Genomic DNA, 24518 nt, shown 5'->3' on the forward strand with positions numbered 1-24518 from the left:
TCCCTCTGTGCCATCTGGGCTTATTATTTCATAGATCAAAGATCGTAAACTACACGGAATTACTAAAAAACAATTTTTAAGATGTGATTTTATCTGTTGTGACATTGGGAAAATATCACAATTGACTGTGTCTACTCTTTATCTGAAGCCCTGTTATTTGAGTTTTGTTTTTTCCTTAGGATTTGTCTGGAAGTTGTTACAAATTTTATCAAGTGCCGTGACACAGTCTTTACTTCTATCTACTTTCTTTTAATATGACCGTGATTTCCTATTTCTGGTCTGAAACTTTTGCATCTTTCTCCTGGTTTATGTTTAGCTCCAGCCATAAATTTCTTACTTCACGCTTCTCTGTCTCTCTGTCGGTCTTTTCTGTCTATCTCTTTCAACTCTACCCCTTGACCCCGTTGACTCATGGCTTCCCTTATCTCATGGCTCCTTCTTGTGTCTCCTCACGTCACTTGGATTCTTTTCCATCACTGTCTGTGTCTTTCTTTGTGTTGCATGATCTTACCCCAAAGTCTGGTTCTCGTGACGTTGGATATCAGTACCCACTGTAGGGGCCCCTGTTAGGCAGTGTCTCTCATTGGCCAGCATAGGAATCGTGGTCTTGATTCAAGATCTGATTGCTATCCTCCTCGATTGTTATTAGGGTGACAAGCCACCTAGCAAAAAAAACCACGGCAACCGATGTGGATGTGGAAGCAAAACACAATAGGCTAATTTTCTCACCGTGGGGCTGGGGCATCCAAAGCGCGGCATGGAGAGCAGAATACAAAGGCTGCCAGATCCTCATGGGGCCATTATCTTTGCTCCAAACTGGGGATTGATCCAGATTCTCTGAATAAAATGGAGAGCTTTACAGAACAGAGGTACATTTTGAGCATATGGATGGCATTCACCCTCTCCCCCCAGTAACTGGGTTAGAAGGAAGACAGAGAAAGGGCCTCTGCCTGCCCCATTGGTGGACAAGCTTTACAGAACTGTCGTAACAAAGTACCACAGACTGAGTGGCTGAGGGAATCAAGACAGAAATTTTTTTGCTCACCGTTCTGGAGGACAGAAGTCTGGGATCAACGTGTTGACGGAGCTCATTCTGTCCGAGACTGGGAGAGAAACATCTTCTTGATGATTGTCTCAGCTTCTGGTGATTTCCGGCAATCTCTGGTGTTCCTTGGCTAGTAGAAACACCACCCTGACCTTCCTTCGCAACTTCACGTGATGGCTTCCCTGTTTGCACATCTGTCTCTGTGCCCAAATCTCCTTTTTCTAAATACACCAGTCATTGTGGGTCAGCGGCCACTGTACTATGACCTTATCTGAACTAATTACATCTGTGGTGACCCCATTCCCAAATACAGTCACATTCGGAGGTGCTGGGTGTTAGAACACAGCATATGAACAGGGGAGCCGTTCAGCCCAAAACAACTGAGCAGGAAAGACTGACACAGATTGAAATAAACATGACAAGACACCGCTAAATAAGTTGAGCATACCCGGTGATGACCACAGACTTCCTTGGCTGATACAAGACATGTACGCATTCCCTTATCACTCTGTTCTAGACATATACCTAAGGCAGCTTTACTGGAACTAACAGAGCATCAGCTACCACCTCATTTCTGAAAACAGATCCGTTTCGTTGCTGCATGAACCCCTGGCATCATTTCGTTGCTGCATGAACCCCTGCACTGGCATCATTTCCAATGTCCCTTCCCTCACATGTCTGAGTATGACCACTCTCCATTCTTCAAATTTGTTCTTTCTCACACTGAATCACTTGGTTTGCGGGGAAGGTTTCTTTCCAAGCAGAAAGAATGGCAACTTCCGGCCGCAGAGCCAATGGCCACACAATCAGTCAACCTCAGTAGTGCACGGCCGGTAAGCGGTTCCTTGCCTTTGCTTTCTTATCCACAGCGTGTCCAACATCTTGGTAAGTCTCCACGGCAGGAAGTAAACGTCCATTCAGCTTAGTATGTGCTTGGCTCCCACATACTGCCCTGTCCACGAAAACAAAATTACCAACAACCCACACCCCACCCCAGGGACAAATAAAGCAAAATAAACAGGAACAGAATATTGACAGAGTAGGGTCATACCTGGTAACCACATATCACTAACAAATTTGGGGGGTTTGTAAACCATGGTTTTTTGGCCTCTTGGATGTTTCCTTTCAAATTTTTTGTTTGTTCGTTTATTTGGTTGTTTGCTTGGTTTTCATTTTCGTTTGGGTTGGGTTGGATCGTGGGTTTCCTTTAGTTACCCAAACACAAAATGTAAAAGCAATGATCTCTTGGCATGCCCTAACTGAAGGTACATGCCATTTAAAAAATTAGTTATTCTCACTTAGAGAACACCACCGGCAAAGCTGCTTGGTGGTCTAACTGACACGGTGCAGGAGACCAAGATTTCACAGTTCAGCTCTTTCTCCTTATGCGTCTGGTTGTTCCTTTTAGACGGGGCTCCTGAGTCTCTTGTCTGAAATCAACAGACAGAGCAGTGAATAGTGCAGTGACTTATGATATGATGGGAACGTTTCTTCCACCGACCTCCCAAGGAATTTCAGGAAAATCCGGTCACTGGAGGCACCTCGCCCCTGCGGAGCCCCGCACAATCAGAGCGAACCTTCACACCAGGCAAATGGGGCAGGCTGTTGACGTCCTTCCCACGCACTATTAGCACCCGGTCGCGGGCTTGGCCAGTCGGCTCTCAGTGCGCTGTGAGTGGCCTGGGTTCCGCTAAGCATGGGCCACCCCGACTGCGAAATAAGTGAAACACGGAACCAATCGGCACAGGCGACGGCTTAACGTTAGGGCCGCAGAGCCACAGGTAGGAAGCAAAACTCAAGTCGGGGAAGTCAGTGGGGAATCCAAATTCCCCTCTCCCACCTGCCCCCTGATGGGCATTCATGCTTATTCCAGACCCACACCCTTTCCCCGAAGATGCTCTTCCCAAATCCGTGAGGCAAGGGTAGACAGAGGGAGAGGCGAGGCCTCTGCCCTGAGAGCAGGCAGTCCCACCCTCCACTGCTTCTAGAGAGAAGGGCTGACCAGACCCCCTCCTGTCTAACCAAGGATGCTGTCAGCCCCACAGGACAGTCACCCACATGCTGCTGGCAAATCTCCCCCGCTGAATGTCAAACTGCCTCCTACAAATGATAACGCTGATATTTATGTAACCCCAGTTGTTTAGAGCCAACACCTTGAGGGCTCCAACTTTCTCACTCTCGTGGCCTGTCCATGTGCATTGTTTCGTGCTGCTTAACGCTGGTTTCTACTTTTCTCAAAGTGCTTTACAGTTACAGAAACACTTTCACACACACGAGAGCCGTCTGGGCTCCCGCCACGGCGTGGTGGCGATTCATGGCGGGTGCACAGCCCGTTCTGCCCGTGGACCTTCCTCAGACCACACGCTTGTCTGCCCTCCAGACTCCACTCTGTCAACGGGAGGCTGGACTGATAGGGCGCCGTGGGCTCAGGGACAAACCATTATTTACTTGGGCCACTCCTGGGTCTGCAGAGCCAGCTCTAGGTGAGCCCAGGACAGCCACTTAGGGCAAGGAGTTCCCGCTGCATCCCGGTGGAGAGAGGCATCTGGGGACCCTGACGGCCCGGCCATGGTCACAGAGCTCTTGCCTGCTGAAAATGGCGGCCCTCCCGAGGGAAAGGCAGCTCTCTCCCCCACACTCCAGAGACAGTAGCGGCTCCCACTGATGGCGGAGAAGAAGCCAAGGGCTTCCTCCGCGCTGCATACAACACAGAACGGTGCAGGGTGTGGAGGGGGCACCTGCCAGTGGCCGGGACTCAGCTCCGCTCTCCCACCCCACGCTCCTATTCACGCAACTACACCCTCCGGCTCTCGGGGCCTTAAAGGGATCTGATTTCCATTCACGTGTTTTCCTCCAGGATTGGTAATTTCTGTGAGCATTCTCTCGTTGGAGGCAGTGGCCAAGCCTAAAGTTTCTTGTTTTATGAGATCTGTTGAGATCACATCTCAAGGGGGTATGTGTGAAGGTGTCAGTCAAATTGATGAAAGAAAGGACAAATTCATTAATTAATTCACTCCTGAGCCGAGTTCTCGCATGCCAACCTTAAGCTCAGAGTGGATTTTTATGGTTGAGTTATAAATCCCTCACAAGTGGGGTTTGAATAGACAAGCTGTCAGAGCTTTAAATGCCACGGTATTCATGGGTGCTGGGGGATGTCGTAAAAAGGGCGTCGACTCATTGCCTCTTGGGCGAACTCAGATTCAGACCTTTGGCAGATATTCCAAATGATTATAGTTTAATTACCAGACCATCCAGCGCTAACTCCAGCCCCATATGTCTCCACACCAACTGGTGTGCTTTAGCACCACATGGAGACAGGAGCCAACCCCAGGGTGACGTGACCTGTAATGTAATGCCACGCATCGCTCCGTCCCTGGTAGAGACAGCGGGCTCCCCACGGACAGCGGGACGTCCCCCCTCACCGTGCGGCAGAGAGGGCCGAGCCCCTGCTCCCGACCTCTGCTCTGTCCCATCCCCAGGCACCGGCCCCCCCCCCCCCCCCGCACGGGGAGGACGGACAGGGTTTCTCAGAACGGGGCCGTCTGGGAGCACAGCAGCTGTGGGCCGCGGCCCAGGAGCCACAGCCGGCCTCCCCGCGGGGCTGTGTGTTCGAGGCCCGGCCGGACCGCAGGGCTCTGCTACACCAGTGAGTGCAGTAAAGAGTTCTCTACTCCTGTTCGGTTTTGCCTCGATAGAATGGAACAATAAACACCTGAAAGAAAGGGTCTGTGCCGCTGCCCAAAGTGTTTCTGGAAAAACCGTGCACAGGACTACACGCCCTGAGGCCCGCTCCGTGCTCTGAGGCAGGAAGCGCCCTTTGGCCTAAGGAGAACGGCCCAGATCTTGGCTGCCAAGCAATTCAGGTGTTGTATGTGTATGGGGCCCCTAAGACAGTGGTGCGAGAATGCACCTGTACCTAGAAGCGCGTGCTCTCGTGTTTCCGGAAAAGCATCTCTGTCATTGTACACTTCACCCCAGACACCCACGGAATCTGAGTACCGCAGCCGTGACGTGTCGTATCTACGGCCGGAGCGCAATAAACGTGGACGAGGCTCCGGGCGCCATGCCAAGGACCATATCCGCCTAACCCACAGAATCCTCACAAGGAAGTTTCTGTAATCAGACCCGCCCTACAGATGGACGCACTAAAATGCGGGGAGTTTCAGAAACGCATTCAAGGTGCAAACCAACGAGGACAGAGCTGGGAGACTGCAGGCGATGAGCTCGCCGAAGTTGGCGACAACCCTGCTGAGGCTAAAAACGTGACAAACCAAGTCAGCTGGGGTTTGGCACAGGTGATGAGCACGGGGTCAGGGTTCACTGGTGACAGTGAGCCGTCACCGAGAAGTCCATACAGACGGGCGACGTGGCGAACGTCCACCAGAGGAAAAGGAGTTGACAGAGAGGGACGTGGTCAGCCGATCCACGGCCTCCACAAAGGTCAGGCGTTGATCTTGGGACCTATAAACGTCACCTTCTGTGGCAAAGGGGTCTTTGTGGATCTGAATAGGTTAGGAGTCTTCAGAAGGGGACGTCTGGTGGGCTCTATGCCAGCAGAAGAGTCCCTGCAGGACAGGAGAGGGAGAGCAGAGTGGGGCCGAGAGGCCACATGACCGCAGAGGTGGAGCCTGGAGCCACCAGAAGCTGGAAACACCATGAAGCCTGTTCCCCCAGAGCCTCCGGGGGCAGCGAGGCTCTCTGCCAGCACGTTGACTTCGGCCGGGGAAACTGATTTCAGACTTGTGGCCTCTTGGAAGTGTAGGACGATGCGTGCCGTTGTTTTAATCCACTCTGTTTGTGGCGTTTCGTGACAGCAGCCACAGGACACAAATACGAGAGGGACAGCGCAGCCAGGAGGCTGTAAACACCGAAGGGTGGCGTCCAGAGAGGGGAGGTGCGGTCTCCCAATCCTAGCTGAGCAGGCAGACGGCAGCGTGAAGGAAGAGTCCTCGTCAGGGCCGGGGGGGGGCGGGGGCTCTGAAAGGTGGCCCCGGGGAGGCCCAGCGTCTCATCATCGGGACCTAGGTCCTGCTGCTGGATCTCACCGCTCACTGGTGACTTCAGTTCTCCAGAGTGACTTCCATGCCCCATTGGAGAGGCCCCCACAATCCGGGAAGCCCCACCTCCGTCTCCTTCCCGCATCCTCAGGGCTCGACCTTGACAGCACGAGGCCCCGCACGCGTCTGCAGAGCCCGGCTTGGCGGCTTGGTCGTCCTCGCTTCGACCCTGCATCGAGAGCGTCTTTCCCCCGTGGTACGAGTTCTCCAGCACTGACCCTCCCCCGCCGCCTCACGCGCTCAGACCCCCACCTCCTGCCCCGGGGCATCGGTCCCTTCCCACGAAGCAGCCGTGGGAGGGTAAGTATGGCACATGCACTTGTGTCCCCAGGGAATCGGCCGGCGCGGCCGCATCGTGGGCAGGCAGTCGTGGGCCGCGGTTAGCCCTCCCCCAGCGCGAGCTTGGGCTTCGGTCCGAGGAAACGCTGTCGTGCTCTCAGCTACTGGGGGAACGGACCACAAGTGCGAGATCAAATGGCACCGGCTCAGAGCCCCGTGGTACAAAACCTCATTTCATGCGGTGTGGCCCTGACAGCGGTGAAGGCGGGCGCTAGCAAGAGGCGGAGGAGCCCTACAGCGACGCTTCCGTTCAAGTCCGGGACGCTGGCTGGCCGGGTGTGCCCTCCACACCCAGCCCAAAGGCACGGGCTTGAGGGCAGAGCCCCACCCCTGGCCACCGTGTCCCGAGCAAGGTCCAGAGGAGAGTGTGACAGACCCTGACGCAGCCCCCAGACAGACGGTGACAAATAGGAAAGCAGCTTCAAGGACAATCCCGGAGAGGCAGAGCACGGGGCGATTTTATTTTGTCACCGAACCGGCCTCAACTGCAAACAGAGGCTGCGCATTTCCCCCGGCGCGAGGGGGGCTGGAGGTGGGGAGCAGGTCTGCCTCCCATCTTATTAGCCTCCGTTGTTCCTGGGGCTCCTTCTGCTGAGACCCCGGGCTGCATTCGCAGTCTCCCTGTGTTCTGTGCCTCCGCTGACGCTAACTGTGCCCACACCCCCTCTGGGCCTGGTTCGCGGCTCATCTGAAGCTCAAGCTTTGCAGCGACGTAGAGCCTCCACCGAGCAGTGAGCGAGGCCCATGTGCCCCAGCTAGTGGGGAACTTTCTCCCGCAGCTGACTGCTAGAGTTGCAGGCCGTCTGCCGCGCCCTGCCTCTCCAGGAGCCGAAACGAGAACGCGTTTACGGTATCTAGGTAAACAGTCCTTCTCGCGGACAGGAAGCAGCTGGTCGAACTGAGACCTTACCTACGGGTTCCTGCTCCCCTGCCGGCGCGCGGGCTCGGATGGGGCACTGGGGTGCCATTCGCACCCCCGCCGAGCGACGCGGCTCTCCCCGGTGAGCTGTTTCTCCTTCTTCCAGAAAAGGAGATAGCGTGACAGAGCGTCAGCCCTCCCCGCCTGCCGCCACCCTCCCTCCCGGCCCCCGTCTAAGTCAGGCGCACACCATGATGGACTCGGGATGCCTGGGTGGCCGCGGGAGCTCCTAACAGCCGCGCCTGCGAAGAGGCACTTACTTGAGTGTAACTTCAGCTCAGAAGCAGCTGCGGTTTCTTCCAGTTTTCTCTCAGTCTGCGGTGAAATGTAGCTGAAAGTGCGCTGAGCGTCCACAGGAGAGCTGGGCTCTGAAACACACAAGGGAATCTGGCCTTCCGGACCCTGAGGCCTCCAGGCCCGGACCCTGCGCCCCTCCTGGACTGCGTGGCGGCCGTGTTTCCCAACATGTGCCATCCTCCCGCTGGCCTCTGGACCCCTGGGTGTAATCTTTCCTTTGCCGTAATAACCCCCTTCCTTCCCTGCTGCCTACAGACAGGATAACTCTTCTTCATCCTTGGGTCCCCGGAAGCTTCCCGAAACGCTCCCCGTTGCAACGGTCCCTCGGCCTCTGGGTGCCCACAGATGCCCTGTGGCCCGCCCCAGGTCCCCCTCCCCAGTGCACTCGAGTTACCTGCTGAAAGTTGTGCTGCCTTCGAACAGTGAGCGAGGACTGAGCTTTCGGTCTCTGTAAGACCAGAAGCGAGCACAGTGCCCAAGGAGCAGGCGTCTGGGAGCTCCGTGTGGACGGGAACTGGGTTCTGTGGTGGGTCCCTCACCCACCTGGCACCCAGTGTCCTCTGTACATGAAGAGATTAATGGCCTGATATTAGGGTCCCTTTAAGGCCTGCAGTGGAGGGCTGCATAATGAAACTTTGATGATGCTACCCTAGCAGAATAAGGTATTGACCACAGGGAAGCTGGACGCACGCATCGCCTTTCTGTCATCACACGGGATAATCTTTACCTCTCATTAAAAAAGGCCAATAGTGCCCTACTTCCCGATGGTTATCAACAACCACTGCTGACAGGTGAACGAGTGGGCACCCTGGCTCAGGAGATGACAGCAGTCGGGGGATGGGGAGGCAAGGACACTGGTGTAAAGTGAAGAAACCAAAGTAGCAGGATTGCAGCAAGGACAGCCCCCGGGCACGTGACCTGGCATCCCCTGCAGGTGCGTCCCAGAGCAGGTGGTCAGGGCAGAGGTGTATTCGGGCAGGCAGTGCCCCCAGGGGGCAGGAGGGGGCTGGGAGGCAGGGGGGCCGAGAGTGCAGCCCAAGGTGGGGGCAGGGCAAGGGGGGCACTGGGGAGCACGCACAGCAGGGGTCAGGACAGCAGTGGGGGCGGGGGAGTTCGCACAGCAGGGGGTATGCCTGGGGGGCAGCTGGGGGGGGGGAATATGCACAGCAAAGGGGTAGGGGGCAGGGGGCACAGCTTGGAGCGGCCGGGGGGCCTTGGAGGCGCTGCGCAGCAGGGGCCATGCAGTGACGGGGTGTGGGGGCAGCAGAAGGCAGTATGCTCAGCAGAACGGTGGTGGGGGGAGTGAGAGGGGTACATACAGCAGGGGGCAGCTGGGAGGCAGTGTAGGTGCCCCCAGCAAGGGGCGGTGGGTGCTGGAGGCAGCCCAGTGGCATCCTGGTCTCTGAAGAGGCCCTGACAGTAGCAATGGGGGGGGGGGGGAGGGGAGCTTGCAGACGAAGCAGGGGACACGGAATCTGCCTTCTGCACCTGCCCGGGGCTGAGGCCGAAAAGTGGGCGGAACATGAACATCATTGTGAAATGGCCATTCTGCCCAGTGTGTGTGCCGGGCGGGGGGTGGGGGTGGGGGTCTCTGTCCTCCTCTCCCCCCACCCCGCTGTCCCCCACCACCCTCTGACCCTGGTGAGGGACGCCCTGGACCAGCGGCTCGTCCTCTCTTCCACTGGCATGAGAGTGTTGATTTTGTTGGGGGTGTTGGTGGGGGCCCGCGTGTTCTTTTTTCACTTATTTTCTCAAATGAAATGTAATCCAAATCCAGCAGACCCCCCACAGTCTGCAGGATGGAGCCCCTTCCAGGATGACGGCCTCAGCACCCCGCAGCGTGCACCCCGTATGTGCGGGCCACAACCCCCAGTGGGGCACTGAGGCAGCCGCGACCCGGGCGCCCCCTGCCCCTGCGGCCCAGACCCCCCTGCACAGATTTGCCGGTCCCGGGTGCAGGGCAGGTGCACACGCAGGAGGCCGGGCCCGGGGCCCCAGGGAGGGTCTCCTCCTGCCTCCGCGGGGCCTGCCCGGGGCCTTCTGCCCACTCCCAGCCCGCCAGCGCCTGGACTGTCACAGCCCCACTTTTCTTCTCGTCCTTCCCTGGGACGCCCAGCTCATAATATTCCACACGCTGAGTGTCAGCCCCGCGCAAACAAAGGGCCCTTTCTGCTCCGCACAAATTGTGAGCGTCTCCAGCATCAGAATTTACAGCAGCTTTCCCTTGAAATGCTTGACATTTCCCCACAATTTCTTAGATATACTTGGTGGGCAAAGTGCGTCATCTCTGTTTGAATTTATCGCACAGAATAAGCCATTTTCTCCACGTTAATGTCATCCCCTCGGTAACCGGGAGTTCGGGGGCAACAACGCAAAAACACCAAATTTGTCAACGGAATGTGCAAGGCTGGTGCAAATTTATCTTGTCCTAATCCCTTGCCCCCTTTTCATCGCATGATTTTTCATATGCATATGAGAATTTTCCGGGTATGGCTTTCTCACACATTTCACTGTCCAGGGCGGGTCTAGGACGGGCTGGTCCCTCAGCCCCCATACAAGCAACTTGGCTCCTCTCTCTTTTCAAAGTGCAAAGCCGTCGACTCTGCTGTTGCGATCATCGTCCGCCGGAATGCCCGAGAATGCTTCCGTAGTTACGTCCATGCAGAGGCAGCAGAACTGTATGTTCTGTGAACAGGCGGGATCATGTTTGAAAACTAGATCACAAAGTTTCCGCCTCACGTGGATTCCCTGGTGGGAACCCATGGGTGTCTCCTGTGGACCGCACCTTCGGCGTCACCGTGGCCCCTTGCGTGGAGCCCCGGTATCTGCACAGGGCTCTCCGGGAGGGTCTCTGATCCACACCTCACCTCCCCCTGCCGCACTGCCCGCCCCCACTTCCTGCAATCCCCCCCGCTCCTGCTGTGTCCCTTAGAAACCATTTAGGGCTGCCGATGCAGGAGGCGTCCTGAGCCGTCTTCACCGTGGTCCCTCTGCCTTCAGCGGGAAGTGAAGGCAGCACTCCGGCCACTCGTGGCAGATGCCCCCGGCCCGTTGCCCACCCCTCTCGTGGGGTCTTCCTGTCCTGATGGAGCAGAAGGCGGGGCCCCGCCAGTCTCCTGAGGCTGGAAGGCCATTTAGTTCACGCCTTCGACTGCAGGTGGGAAAACTGAAGTTCGAGAGGGAGGGGCGTGCCCGAGACTGGGCACGAGCTCAGCTTCTCCTCCCAGCCCCCCCGGGCAGGCTGGTGTCAGCTGGGCCCTGCCCCTTTCCGTCTCAAGGATGAGCTTGAACCCCTGGGCTGCAGCCAGAGCCCCTCGTCACGGGACGGGGAGCTTCAAAAGGTCGCCTCTCAGGCTGAGGTCCTGCTCCCAGGTGGGTCCCGGGTGGGAATCACGCCGTCAACCTGCCCCTCGCTGCCGGTCCCCCACCATGCCGACCCCAGCACACCTGTGTTTCCTGTGGCACCACAGAATAGAAGCCACCACGCCGACAACAAAACCCCCTTCACAAAGGGTGTGTGCGTGCCAGACCCTATCAGAGCTTGGCAGGGAGAGAGGGAGAGATCCACATTTCAGCGGTGCGAGCGCGTTCAGCTGGAACGTTATAGGCGCTTGCTCCCAAAGATCATCGGGGGTTCTGTGACAAACTGCTTTCCTCCAAGGAGCGTCTTGCTTCCCTTCCCTCCCTGCACCTGCTTGATCCTTCCCTGCCCCCTTGCCTTTCAACGTCCTCCCTCCTGGACTGGCTCCAGAAACTGCAGACTAGAGTCTCTCTGCTCTCAGAGAATTTCCATGCACCGCAGCCCTGTCTCCTCCAGAGCCGCCGTGGAAGAGGAAACCCACCAGCTTTTGAGGCAGAGAGGAAATGTTCCCCTACCAGCACCTTCTCTGCTACGGGGTCACGTGTGGGTCTCCGCCATGTGGTCTGCAGTGTTCTTAGAGGTTCTCAACAAGCGACCGTTTTTCCATGCATGTTAACACTAAGTAACGGCTGCAACCCATCTTCTTTAGCAGAAAATGAGCCATTAATTTTTTTCAGAAAAAGAAAAGAACAGTTTGGCTCTGGGCAGGACGGCACCGAGGGCGCATAATGCACAGGGGAAGAGTCCGCAAGGTGCACAGAGGACGGGCCAAAGCAGGATTAGAGATGTCTTTCCCAGGACAGAGCCACACTGCTCCCTGCTCACCTCCTTCAGAGCACACTGTTCACATGGCCTCTGTTTATTTGACGGACTTCCCAACAGGTGCTAACACGCAGGTTCCCGGAGGAGAGGTTGCCTCTAGAAGTACATGCAAATCATTTAAATGTGGTGCTTTCTTCTCAGAGAAGTTTCCCATATTCTTATAAAATCCCCAGAGAAGCCAGAGATTCTCAAACATTTGTACACATTGCAGAGTGGAGCCAGGTGCCAAAGCCCGTGTAAAACATATCGTCCAGGGACGCCTGGGTGGCTCAGTCGGTTGAGCAGCTGACATCGGCTCAGAGCCCGGAGCCTGCCTCGGATTCTGTGTCTCCCTCTCTCTCTGCCCCTCTCCTGCTCGTGCTCTGTCTCTCTCTGTCTCCCAAGTAAACGTTAAAAATAATTTTTTTTAATGTACCTTCCAGTGTGACTAGCGTCTCGGTAACGATCAAGTAAGGAGGCTTTGTTAGTGGTGGGTAAAGTCGCGGTCACAGACACATTTCTCGTCTATGGTTTTTGCCATCTGGGGTAAGCCTGTACACCCCCTCCAGGGAACATTTGCCTGATCCTGGATCCCTTGGAATTCAGCATAATGTAGGACAAGACCAGTCACACATCAAGTTCCCGGATCATACCCTAAAGGAATCGATGACAGTGTGGGACACTAGGAACTGAAAATGACGTTTTAAAATTATTTTTGTCTCAAGGTCGATTCTCCTGAGAATACCAACATCGCTTACATTTGGACACGACTGCACACAAACCCTGGAAAAATCCAGCCTTCGTCAGGCATTCGCTCCAGATGGACTCACGCTCAGAGAGCCTGGCTTTGGACCTCAGCGTCACGTATGGCTCCCCGCCTGCGGGCCAGCAGAGCAGCGTGGCCTGGTGGTGGCCCAGTACTTACGGAGCACAATCAAAGGAAGTGTGCTATGAGGTCACTGGGTTTCCGGACTATCTAGTTCTCACACTTACAGATAAAACGTTATCAGTGTGTTTTCTTTGGTCTGAAGCCATCTCTCTGCAGCCAGAATGTTCTCCTGTAGGTGCCCACTTGTGGACCGGACCACGCGCCCCGGTTCAGTGGCTCGCCATCTACTCGGTCCCGTTCTTAACGTTCGTTTCTGTTGCCCACCAACTGGTTTTCCAGTAAAGTCCTGGACTGGGGGAGTCCACACGCACCGTACAGATGGGTGGCCTTTTATGTGCGGAAGTTTTCATTTCTTGCCACAAAAGAAAACATGACACCCTAACACACACAAAACTCAACACAGACTCACCACTCCACAACACGAGCCGTGAGTGATGGGCTTTTTACCAAGACTAGAACTCAAAAAACTCTTCATCCCACGGGATACTAATGTTTTTAGACAAATATTTTAAGTTTTCTAAGGCAGGTTTTTATTGTGATTTAGACCAGTTCAGTAACATGGTTTCCTACCCTACACTATGCCCCGGGCTTTATGCAGATACCCGAGCTATCCTGATAAAAATGACACATCGGACCCGGGAGGATTCGGACAGGAGACTGCCAGGGCACATAACAGGGCGGGAATCTTCAAGGACCGTCAGCCGCACGAGGCAGGGACCTGCTTTGTGTTAGAGCCACGCACGGCGCCACACGAGCGCCCGGTCCACGGCCCACGGGTGCGGGTCTGCCGCGGCCCCGTCGGCCTGGAGCCCAGCTCTTCCTCCTTCCTCCGCCTGCTCGGTGGCCACCACAGCCACGGGACGTCATCCTCAGGTTGCAAATCCCAAAACAGATACAAGACAAATGTCTACCTAGTGGGGTCAATTTTAGCGTCAGAGGGTTTAAAGCACTTCCGGTACCTGGGATAAGGCCAAGCCCATCATTATCATGGTGACCTCAGGGCCCACCACAGTGTCGGGGCATGGTGACTTTTCGACGTATGCGTGTAGAATCGAGCGCGCCTGTGGACACGGTTGCTGTGCCTGTTCTCCCAGAGATCTCTGCACCCTCACCCTGGCCACACCGCGGTACCAGACTCCGAGATTAAACACCGTGAGCTGTCAGTCCGCATCCTGACGGTGCATGGAGGACACAGAAGGGATTGCTGTTATGGAACATAAAATACCCACCACTAGACAGAGGATTCTGGAGGAGCGGGGGAAGCAGTCTGAAAACCCCACACGAGAACCGGATTCAACGTGACTAAGCAAAACGGAGGACGTAACGCGGCGCGGGGCTCACCGCTGTCGGGGCGCCCTGCAAAGACAGACGGCAGATCCTACCCCGTGTTTTCACTTAACAACAAAACACTTAGTGAGCACCTGCTAACCTGCTAGACACTGCAGCCTCTGAGGCTGGGCTGCTGCTCGGGGCACCCTCAGGAGGGAGATAGCGAAGACCCACTGAGTACAGTAGATCAAGCATAAAGTATTGGGTGGGGATTTTGTCAAGACGGCACCAGACACGAGGTGCCCAGGAAATGTCTGGCAGGAAGGAGGATTGTGAAATAAAGACTCCTGGACGGTGAATCAAATGTAGGCGTGTTGTAAAGGGCTGTGTTCGTGGCTCCCATCTCTCTAGGCAGCCAAGTGGGGGGTGCGCAGGGGGGAGTGAGGGGCAGGGGGTGGGGCTGAGCGGGGGGGGGTGGGGGGTGCAGTCAGGAGTGCCCGCAGGATCCCTGGCAGGGCCAGGAGATGGTGGCCGCACAGCAGGGTCGGGCTGGGAGTGTTGGCTGGAAAGACACAGCAGGGTACGGGCTCCATCTGCACTACAGGGAGGGGTGGGTCCGGGTGAGCAGAGGTGACACATGAAGCCTTGAGGGACACCGGGAGCGAAGCAGAGCACGAGGGACAGTCAGTGAAGGGGCAGCGCGTGAATGGACGGGCTCGGCCGGGGGTGTCACCGGGTCCCCACCTTTGCGTCCCTGAGACCAGAGCTTGTCCTGGCGCCCGTCCCGGCGGTGATGTGACCCGGGAAGGAGCTTACCTGCCCGGAAGTCGAAGATGTCGAGGGAGCAGAAGCGGGTGTGCGGTCTCAAGGAGGGAGCAGGGCGGAGCCGTGAGTTCAGGAGAAGCCATAGGAGGGGAAGGGCCCGTACGGAACCAGGACCACAGGGTGCCCTTCATCACGTGCAGATGATAGGATCACATGCTTGGGGAAAAAAAATCACTCAATCGCCTGAAAATGTTAGAAATTATCAAATAATCGGGCTAGGTGGTTCGGTAAAAAGTGAAACACCCCCATCATTACATCCCACCCGTCAGATAAATAATGTGATGGGGGAAAGTCAAACGATAGGTACAGGATGTGTATGAGGACAACTTTAGAACCCCACTGAGTATTCCAAAAGAAGAATTTTCTGCAGGAAAGTCGCACTCGACCTTCAGATAGGAAGTCCGTAGTAGGAGGATATCAATTCTACTTGAATTAATTGAAAAATGTCATGCAATCCTGATAAAACATCCATAAGGGAAAAACCATAAAATAATATCCATAAAATAGCTGTGGGAAAGAGTGATATGGAGGGACCCTTCCTACCAGATGTTAAAGCGTACCATAATGTCAGTGTCACAGCTGTCGCACAGAATGGACAGATAAATCAATGGAATAGAATAGGGAGTCCAGAAATAGATCCAAATATCTATATCAGGGATTTAGTATATAATAAAGGTGTCATTTCATATCATTGAGAAAAAGAAGGTTCAATAAATACTACAGGGACATGGAAGGGCCATCTGAAAAAAAGCAAAGCTGATGCCTCTCTCACTACCGACACCAAGATAAATTCCGTATCGAATAAAGCTGTAAATACAAAATAACAGTGACACAGACACAAAACGGGACAGTAGGAGAAAACAGCGGAAAATGTTCCTCATCACCGAGCGAGGAAGACCTCGTTTCCGAACAAAACAAAAATCCAGAAGTCATAAAAGAGTAGACTGATAAATTCAACTATACAAATATAGAAGTTTTCTAATTGCAAAGCTCCATCACACAGGCGAGAAGGAAAATAACAAACAGGCAGCATATTTACAACATATATCACAGAGAAAACCCTGCCTCCCTTAATTTAAAGGGCTCCTACAAATCAATAAGAAACAGATCAATAACATGATGGCAACATGGACCAAATGTATGAACGAACAGAAAACGCAAGAGATTAAAAATAGCTTCTAAACGAACGGAAAACGGCCACACTCGCTCATCTGAAATATGAGAATTCACACCGCATTGGGATACACCTTTTCACCTGTCAGACCGGCACAGACCTAGAGTCTGTTGACACGCTTCGTTGTCAGGGCCGAGGAGGAGGGGCTGTCATTTGGGGGTCAGTATCACCTGCGCCGCTAATCCAGTGACCGTGATGGAGCCCGAAACGTGTCTGAATGTTCACACGAGCTGGTGTTGGAGGCAACGGCCGTGGCTCTAGAAGCGCCTCCTACAGACACACCACATATCACTCAGTGGGTCTGCAGACGCCGTTGGAGTGGCACATGTCTGCGAGACCATCCGACGAGTCACGGTGACATAAACCAGACCAGGGATTGGGATACTCTCAGCCATACTATTCAAGGCCCCTGAGAGGACACACAGGACGGTAGTCGTCTCCTTCGACTTTGGGAAGGAGAAGGGACACACGGGGAACATGAATGGAAGGATCTTCACGCCATGACCTTCCCTCTCTTCACCTCTCCACACACGAGCCTGTATTAGCCCCTCACAGAGAAGTTTGTTTAAAAACAAGCACGAGAGCCCGGCCCGGGGATAAGATGAAGACCCATTTCTGGAAGACGGAGGCACCTGTCAGGCACAAAGTAACCAGGCGCGTGTGCAGAGGGCCAGGTCCCGGGAGGCTCTTTTCTGGGACGTGAGACTGGACGACAGCCGCAGAACCGAGGGGCGGAGGGCCGGGTTTGGTGCAGCCGTCAGGGGTGCGGGAGAGCAGTCAATACCGGAGACGGTCTTGTGCATCCAAAGCTGTAGAAAGGTGAACATCCATAGGAGCCACGTGGGTGTTCTCATGGACAAAGCCAGCTCAGGCTTATTTGTGACCCGGGAGTAAGGTTATACTACGGGACCCCCAGGGCTGCCTGCCGTCTGTGCTCCTGGGGCCAGCCTCCAACTGAGATCTCCAGTTTGCAGGCACGACTTTCCCACGAGTCAAGACCTCACGAATAATTGACCCAGAGTCACGGGCTTTCCTTGAGTGTCCATTTCTGGGGCTCCCTGGCAGTTTGTTAAGTAAATGTCAAACGTGTATGCTAGATTCAAGTGTGGAGGGTACCTCAGGACAAAAAGATTCAGGGCTGTGTCTTGGGACAATCATCGAGCCGACCGGGAGCTTCCAATGTTGTTGATCTGATCCCTGTAGACATGGCTGTCCCCTTTGGGGACCCTGTCCCTATAGGAAGGATTCGGTACGTTAGCCAGTTAACAGAAACACAGGGAAAATGTCATCTGCACTGTGTCATCTGCGTTGGAGTAAGATAGTGTTTCCATTTTTAAAGTCTTTAAACATATGTGTCTTGTCTTTTTGCCTCTGCTATGAGATAAACCTCATTTCAAGGATCTATGCATTCCCCAAAGAGAAGGGGGACGGGCTGGATTTGCATCAGAGACCACAGAACTATTTCCTCTTTCCCCTTTTCCCTAGACCGGAACGCACCTGAACTCAGCACCTGCCCCGAGCAGGTACGTACCCCGTCTTTCTGTCCACGCCGTTTAACATGTGGCTGTTTGTGCTTCCATGTGTGGACATCATTCCTCACACCATAACAGCAAGGGGAAATCAAAGCGAGGAAATCGTGTGCGCGTGTGTGCCATGAAATTCGACAGCTCCGGCGTGAGGCTGGGGTCAAGCGCTCCAGACACAAAGTAAGGCCAGTGGCTTCCATATTGGATTTTGTAAGGCCCCAGGATCCCACACGATGCTCGCCTTTTACATTCGCTCTGGACCTCTTCCTGGGGAACCGTGTTCTTCTTATCTTGAAGGGAAAAGAAAGCCTGAGTCACGTGGTGACGAGCCGTCCTTCCTCACTCTGCCCATGCCTGGTGTGCCGCGGTCCGCTCCCGTGACGCGGCCTGTCTCCGTGAAGTTCACGCCAAGTGGAGATGCATGTCTACCGTGCTCAGTGGGAGATCATCCCAAGCTTCAGGTCCCGTTAAACAAAGTCACCGTGACCACATGTTCATCGCACAGCTGTTCCGTAAGAAGCGTCCTTCAGAACATCAGCCCTCCTGCATCTCACCCGGGGCAGGGGGCTGAGAGCTGGACAGATGGAGTGGCCAGCAGCAACTGTCATGCTCACGGCGATCCTGGGGTTGGCAGCCAGCTGTTTCAGGCCGTAGGGGGAGGTTTAGCGTGGGCAGGACGGAGACACAGGATCGCAGGTGCCTGAGGTGAGCAGATGGGCTGACTGTGCCGGGTGGTCGGGGAGCCAGTGGTCCGGGGCCTCCCTGCTCTGAGCCCTTCACGGTCCCCACGGCTCCAGCAGGTTAAAACGCCGCCCGGAAGGCGGGCCAAGGACGACGCACGTCTAGCCTGCCGCCCCTCATATGGCCGCCTGGACGCCGAGCGCTGGGCCTCACCAGCCCAGGAAGACCCGGCTGCACTTGACCACCTTCCCTGCCTCGCCTCCTGTCTTCACACACATGCGGGTCAGGAAAGGAACCAGGAGAACCAGCCCCAGGGCGCACCTGTTCCACCAGGTGTTTTGGAAGCGACAGTCTTCCAAATCCAGGTGTCACTGCAGATCGCCAAAAAGACGCACAAGGTGTCTCTGAACCCGCTGGGAGAATAGCCAGAGTGTGTGGTCCGCGGGGGTGCAGCCCTCAGAGGGGGTGCCACAGGACACCCGCCCAAGCAGAGCTAGAACGGGGGGCGGGTCGCATTTTCCAGAAATGGCTCCAATAGCATTCTCCATTCTACTCGTGTTTGCTGCGTGGCTGGGGTGAATCATATCCCCCCAAAGTACGTCTGCATCTTAACCCCTGGTCCTGCGAATACGACCTTTCCCGGAAACAGGGTCTTTGCAGGTGTAATTAAGACAAGTCAAGCTGGAGTAGGCTGGGCCCTAAACCCCACATGACTGGTGTCTTTTTAAGGACGGAGAAGTCGGACCCAGAGATACAGGAAGACGGCCAAGCGACGGCGGAGTGGGGGACGCTGGAGGGATGCGGCCACAAGCCAAGGACTGCTAGCATCCCCAGAGGCTGCGACACAAGGAAGGACCCTCCCCTGGTGCCCTCGTTGGAAGCACGGCCCCGGGACATGCTGGTTTCAGACCCCCGGCTCCCGGGCCGCGGGAGAGTAGACTTTGGATGCTCTGAGCCGCACGACGGCGTTTTGTTGCATCAGCCGCGGAAAGGATAAGGCCCAGTTCATTCGGGCAGGTCAGGGGCCTGAGCTCGAGGGAGAGAGACAGGAGAGGGAGAGCTGGCCAGGCGGCCAGAGACAGGGTGGGAGGGAGCTCACACACGAGCCCAGGAGCTCCTCAGTGAGGGTGCAGCAGCCTCACAGGTGTCACCACCCCAGTGAGGGGCAGCCCCAAGCACAGCTGTCCGTGGGGGACACGTACAGTGACTGAAGCCTTTGCAGCTGTTTGCAAACACGGGAGGTGCGTGAATGTTCAGCAGTAACAAAAGAACGGTCCCAACATCCGTGTGACGGGCCGGGCCACCCGTCTTCATGCCCCACAGGCCAGCATCGTGACCTCTGTGGGAAGGACGCCCACTTTCAGCCACGGGTCAAAAGTAGGGGGACCCTCCCCCACTTCCCTCATCACGAGGCTCCGAGCCGGCCCCACCCCAGAGCATGGACAGAGGCTTTCAAGCTCAGCCATGGACCGGACAGCGAGGACATGGCGGATGTTGGCCCCCGCTCACGTGAAACATGCCGCCAGGCCAGGAGGGAGCAGCTGCACGTGCGGACACGATGCCCGCGACAGAGCATGTCCTGCGGCCATGCGGCCCTGCTTCGGACGATGACCGCCTGGGCTTTATTCCGTCGGCCGGCCGGACCACAGTTAACCGCGATGTTTCTAGGCCCTCATCACCCGCCCCACGCGGTTCCATCCCGTCCACACTTGCGGGTGTGGGTCTACCACGAGACCATGACTACGTCCGGGGGATTCCAGAAGCTCCGAACAATTGGAGACCAAGGGAGAATGAAGGACACGGTTCCGTCTGCAGTAAGAGAAGCGTGAGGGGCTTTGCTTCCAACCCAGCGGCGGGTGGCGGCAGAAGCCACCTGCCTCCTGAGCTGGGGCCCTGGTCTCAACTTTGAACAGAGTTCGCGCGGGACAGGAGACGCCGCCCCGTTCACGCAACCCCCCGAGCGGGAGTTAAGGGCCGCCTGAAGTCTCCCTGTGGTCTCAGCTCCGGGAAGGTGCCTTACCTGTGTGTGGAGCCTGCCTAACACTCAGAGCGGCTCCTCACGCCTGCCTGAGACTGCAGTGCACACGTGCACACACACATGCACACACAGGAGACACACACACGCACAGGCAACACACGTGCACACGCGGCAGACACACGCACAGACAACACACGTGCACACGTAGCAGACACATGCACGCACAGGCAACACACGTGCACACGCAGCAGACACACGCACGCACAGGCAACACACATGCACACGCAGCAGATACAGGCACAGGCAACACACGTGCACACGTAGCACACACACACACACAGGCAACACACATGCACACACACGTGCACATGCAGGAGACACACGCGTACACGTAGCACACACATACACACACACACAGGCAACACACGTGCACACACACGTGCACATGCAGGAGACACACGCGTGCACAGACAACACACGTGCACACACAGCAGACACAGACAACACCCATGCACACACACGTGCACACGCAGCAGACACAAACACAGACAACACACGTGCACACGTAGCAGACACACACACGCACAGACAACACACGTGCACACACACGTGCACACGCAGGAGACACACTCACAGACAACACATGTGCACATACACGTGCACACGCAGGAGACACATGCACGCACAGGCAACACACGTGCACACGCAGCAGACACGCGCATATAGACAACACACGTGCACACACGTGCACATGCAGCAAACACACGCACACAGGCAAAACACATGCACACATAGCAGACACACGCACGCACAGGCAACACACATGCACATGCAGCAGACACACGCACACACAGACAACACACGTGCACACGTACCAGAAACATGCACGCACAGGCAACACACATGCACATGCAGAAGACACACACATGCACAGACAACACACGTGCACATGCAGCAGACACACGTGCACACAGACAACACACGTGCACACACACGTGCACATGCAGCAGACACGCACGCACAGACAACACACGTGCACACACGTGCACACACAGCAGACACACGCACGCACAGGCAACACACATGCACACGCAGAAGACACACACATGCACAGACAACACACGTGCACACGCAGCAGACACACGTGCACACAGACAACACACGTGCACACACACATGCACACGCAGAAGACACACATGCACAGACAACACACGTGCACACACACGAGTGCATGCAACAGACACACGTGCGCACAGGCAACACACGTGCACACACGTGCACACGCAGCAAACACGCACGCAAGGCAACACATGTGCACACAGAAGACACGCACCCACAGGCAACACACGTGCACATGCAGCAGACACACACATGCACAGACAACACACATGCACACACGTGCACACGCAGCAGACACATGCACACACAGACAACACACGTGCACATGTAGCAGACACACGCATGCACAGACAACACACATACACACAGAGCACAAACAGCAGACACGCACGCGCACAGACAACACAAGTGCACACGTAGCAGACACACACATGCACAGACAACACACACGCACACACACGTGCACACGCAGCAGACACAAACATGCACAGACAACACACGTGTGCACACAGCAGACACACGCGCACACAGACAACACATGTGCGCACACAAGAGACACACACAGGCAACACACGTGCACATGCAGCAGACACACGCACGCACAGGCAACACACGTGCACACACAGAAGACACACATGCACAGACAACACACGTGCACACACACCGGAGACGCCCCCAGCGGAAAGGCAGGGGCGGCGCCGGCTTGGAGGGAGGGGCGGGGGGGGGTGTGGCCCCACCAGATGGAGGTCAGCCCAGGAGTGGCTTGGTTTCTGTCTCTTAAGGCCTTGCTGCTGCCACGAAGCCCTGGAGCGTTTCTGCCCTCTGGACACGCGGGGACCCTCTTTCCACTGCACACGGTCATCTCCTCGGGAGGCCTGCCCCCCACAGGTTCCGTGGCTAAAAGCTGGGAACCCGAAGCGGGTCTCCACCCAGACTGTGCCCAGAGCTTCAAGCCCCCGTGACTCGTGTCTCCTGCTGCAGGCGTGTGTGCCTTCCCAGGCACCGCCCCGCGTCTCCCGCCGGACCTCCCCGGAGTGCCGGTCGGCCAGCGTTCCCGCCGCCCCTCGGTGAGGCTGGCTGTGGCTCCCACCCTCCCCTCTCCCACTGCAGCCTCCAAACCCAGGGCGCTCCACCCGCCCCTTCCAGCCAGGGAGCCCCCCGGCCCAGCCCCGGGCGCCCTCCGTGGCCGGCTTCCCCGGGCCACACTCCGTTCCTAAGACGTGGGCAGTCGTGTGCCCCTGCCAAAGCCTCCTTGTGGCATCTGTTCATGGCCACTCACTCCCACCTCGAGGAATTGTTTAAGGCCGTGAGCCACTCCGCTGGGCACAGAAAATGTACCGCGGCCTCTGTCTGCCATCTTGGGGTTTAGGACACCGCGTGGTCAGAGCGGGGCGGACAGCGCATCCCGGCAGGAATCCGCTGAGCATCTGTGAGACCCATGGGGGCCCCGGTGCCGCAGGCCGAGCCCAGCAAGCCTGGGAGGGAGCCTGAGCTGCACCCCAGGGGAGGACTCACGGCCACGGTGGAGGCAAGCACACGCCCCGTAAACACCCCATCAACTTTCTAAGCCAGGCCACAATAGGTTTCAATTAAAAAATGAAAATCGGTGAAAAACCAAATTAAGAATGACCACTTTTACTCTGGCATTTCAATCTGTGCAGAGAAGGACACACATACGAGCCGCCTCCCGACTTCTGAAAGCCCGAGAAATATTTTGCAGTGGACGTTTAACAGGGTGTCTTAGAGCTTCCCTAAAAATGGAGGCCGAAAATCGCAATGAATTGGGCTTCTGTGTTCCTCTTTGGTAAAAATGCAATTTATCATGTTTTTAGTTTATTCCTCTTTGGTAGAAAGAGGAATACCTCACCTGTCATAACGTGTTGTCTGTAATCTAACGTCGTCCTCGATTTACTTGTCTCTGCGCCTGAGTAAAATTCTCCCGTGGCTATCAGTGGGTTTCCTAGTCGCAACCAGCAGGTGATCCCGGGGCACCCAGGTGGCAGCTAATCAGGAGAATTCAAGATCTGTGGTTCCACACGCACTGGTGTTGTGGACAGTGGTGAGTGTAGATGTCGGTGATCAGACAGAAGTAGGAAGAGGAATGGCATCGATAGAGTGCAGACACACGCGGATAGACTTACGTGTAGGGGGAGGTGGTGTAGATACAGGTGCCGATGCCGTAGACACGCAGGTGTGGGTGTAGGCAGATGTATGCACAGGCCATACGGGTTAAGATGTGAGGGCACGTGCGGATATGCACGTGGACACGTAGACAGTTGCACACACACAACTTCGAACAGTACCCGTGAGTCTCAAACAAGCCAACCCAGAGGAAAGGCTGTCCCTGACGGTCGTCACTGCTGTGCCCTGACCCCACAAGTATTGACCCCTTCCCTCTGTGTTGCCTCAGACACATCTACATTCGCAACATTAAAGCCCAACGAATCGTTCTCATATGACCCTCAACTCCAGTGGAAAGGAGGAGGAGGAAGGTGTCTTTTGGGTCTGCCTGGCCACTTTTGCCAGTAAAGGGAGCCCCAGCCGCCCGGCGCCGTCCCTCCGGAGCCCCAGCAGACTGCAAAACCAGAGAGCCCAATGCAGCCACTGGTCTGCTGTTTTCATCTTCAAGAAGAGGTAGGAAAACTCACAGGGATCTGTTTTTTATTCGCAGATTTTCAGAGTCCCAGGGACACAGAGAAGGAGTAAAAGTGGACAAGGGAGCAGAAATGCCCTATTTCACAAAGAAGCACGGTGTGTGTGACCTGCTCCGCCCCTGTCCAGGGAGTGACCGAGCTGGGGGTCACCCAGCCCGTCTGTGTGGCTCCAACCTCTCTCACAAGCGGCCAGGCTCCAACTGGCCCTTGCTTCCTACCGTTCACATCCCTGCCCCGAGTTCAGAGCGTCCGAGCGGACACCGCGGCCATGGCGGCGGCACCGCCGTGTGCAGGGGTGACGACTCCACACCTCTCCTCCCGCCCCACGCTCCCCTCCTTACCCCCGCCACAATCACCCCTCCAAGCACACAAACACACACACACACGCACACACGCCCATCGGCTTCTGTAACCAACGTGTAGTGTCTGCGGGGCCACGATTTCTGAAATCGTAGTCACGAGGAGTAGAGAAAATGCATGTAGGAAAGGTCAATAGATCTTTATTTTGCGACTGAAGGAAGTTTTCAAATACTGGAGCTTCAAGCTTCATATAAAAGGAGATACTTGGGTTTTATTTTCTTAAA

Source organism: Puma concolor, chromosome D3 (genome assembly GCF_028749965.1).
Source record: "Puma concolor isolate L17-30 chromosome D3, mPumCon1.1.hap2, whole genome shotgun sequence".
Lineage (NCBI taxonomy): Eukaryota > Metazoa > Chordata > Mammalia > Carnivora > Felidae > Puma > Puma concolor.